We start from the raw sequence: 2,483 nt of genomic DNA on the forward strand, positions 1-2,483 counted from the left end.
TGGACAGTACCCAGGCAGCAAGTATAGTCAGGGCTACCAGACTAGGAGAATTCTGAGAAGAGGAAGGCAGAGAGTGAGTCATAGGAGAAACATCAGGTAGCTACTGGGAAGGTAGGATGTCCAGGCATTCTCCGGTAAGCCAAGATTACATGGAGATACATAGATTAATAGAAATGGGTTAATAATTAAGAGAGAGCTAACCAATGAGAAGCCTGAGCAATAGGCCAGACAGTTTATAATTAATATAAGCCTCTGTGTGTTTATTTGGCACTGAAGGGCAGCAGGACTGGGCTAAACAGAAACTTCTGCCAACAAGCTGCAGGACCCGGTGGGACAGAAACTTCGGTCCACAGTATTGAAAAATGAGAGTAATTCTCATTAGTTTTCAAATGCTGCATATCCAGGTGTTTAACACATATGTAAAATGTGGATATTATTGTATGTACATAGATACATATGTAAAACACTTGCACATATGTAGATATATGTAACATAAAAAGTAAAGTACATGGGAATCTTGTTTTGTTAAATAAAAAATGACTAAGTATTACTGAGAAGTTTTCATATGCAGCTTTTCTTTAGCAATATATGTTAAAATATAACAATTTTAATTAATTTGTGCCAAAGTTTTATTTCATTGGAGTTCCTTTTTAGGATCTTAATCTAAAGAAAAAATCAAAGTACAGAAATGAATATTGGGATAACCACCTTAACTAACTTTCTTATTTATTTGCTGACAGGAAACGTTTACTAAAAACATGTTGAGAGCAAGTATCAACAACGGAGGCAGTCCATGTGCCCTGCAGATGGCCAGGCCCTGGCCTAAATGAAGGTCATGAAGGTCAGCTCACCAACAGCCAGAGCCATACAGGACTCAACTAGCACTACGGGGTCTACAAGGGTTGAAGACTTCTGGGATATCGCAGGGCATGGTAGTCATTACGGTGGTTTGGAGGTGGACTGGTCATACTTGGCCATGCGAGAAAAATGCATACTAGTATCCATGTCTCTCAGCTTTGACCATGGATGAGGAGGCTGTGGCAGATCGTTGCATATCTAACTTCTCCATCTCCAAGGATGACCAGGCACACAGGGTGAACTCCCTTTCCTTCTCAATGAGCTATGTGCTCTGCTCGAACTTCTGCAGCACCAGCTCTGCTCCCTTCTTCCTCATTGTTTTTTGCCTTTGAGTTGATCAGCCAGGTTCAAAATGTTTGTAGAAGCAAAGCCAGATTCTGAGTCAACCATCAGTTCCAAGGCCTTTCTGAACAGATCCAGCTCGTTCTCTGCACAATCGGTGGCCTTTTTGGAAACTGAAGTTGTAACAAGATTCACCAGTGCATAAACGGGTCTCCCGCCGTCTTCAGCATCTCCTTTGTCCCAATATACAAGGACTCTAAGACATTGTTGATACTGCTGCTGAAGTCTTCCAGCTTATCTACAGTAGCATTTAGGTCATGGACCTTGTCATGGTGGTTCTGCAGGCGCCTAACCTCCGGCTCCTCCAGCACACGTAAGTAAGCAGCACTGACGGAGGAAGCACTGATAGATACAACGGATAGATAGACAGACATCCGACATGAAAACTCACTCTTGTGCTGCCCTGTATGTCTGAGGGAGCGCACGTCTGGAAGACACCAGTGGCTTAACTAACTTTTAACATTTATTAATTTCAGCACATTTCCCCAAACGCAGGCTTTTATCTGCCTCATTGACGTGTAGTTTATGAAATCTATAAATTAATTTATCAATTAAAAATTGATTTTTAAACTTAAAAGAACCTTTATTTGATTTAAAGCTAAAAACTAGATATTTGTTTTTATATAGAAACCTGCTTCCTAGTATTTAGTAGAAATTGCATATACAATTAAAGAAGAGCATGTTCAGAAAAAAAATGCATTTATTTAGATGACTGTGTATTAAGAAATAATGGATCATTTTTATTTGCGGCTTTTATATAAAAACCCACCCGTGGACTTATTTAATACCCCTATAAACTTTCTCTGATGGCATCATAATAATGAAAAGAAGAACATTTTAGAAACAAAGTTTCTTTTAAGGGCATATATGCCTTGCTTTAGCACATAAAATAAAAACACTCATTTTTACATATTGGAAATGTCAAATGTCTAATTCAGCCTAGAGGCATATACTCTGAATTTCACAGTTTACTTCCGAGTTAGCTTGTCACTATGTCATTGGTTTTCCCAACTGTACTCGAGGAAAGAATAGGGGGCGGTAAAAACTAATTACATTTCTTCTTCTGAAAATTCTGGTTAATCAAGCCCTTTCTCAATAAATTGTTTAACATGTAATATGTCTTAAAAATGCTTAAATGTGAAGCAAACTCGTCTAGAGGGAGCTTTTATTACCTTTTCTACTGATACACAGGACACAAAGCACTTGCTTCGTGAGTCAGTGAAGAACCTCAGAATGACAGCCTGAGGCTGATTTTCTCCCTCTTTTGGTTATCACCCGTGCTC

General features: G+C 39.1%; 1 pseudogene; it reads right to left on the bottom strand.

Annotated features, from left to right (window-relative positions):
- Positions 1 to 994: 994 nt before the first annotated feature.
- LOC100751970 lies at positions 995 to 1,574 on the bottom strand (annotated as a pseudogene).
- Between the last annotated feature and the right edge of the window lie 909 nt (positions 1,575 to 2,483).

This window comes from Cricetulus griseus, chromosome 5 (assembly GCF_003668045.3).
Source record: "Cricetulus griseus strain 17A/GY chromosome 5, alternate assembly CriGri-PICRH-1.0, whole genome shotgun sequence".
Taxonomy (NCBI): domain Eukaryota; kingdom Metazoa; phylum Chordata; class Mammalia; order Rodentia; family Cricetidae; genus Cricetulus; species Cricetulus griseus.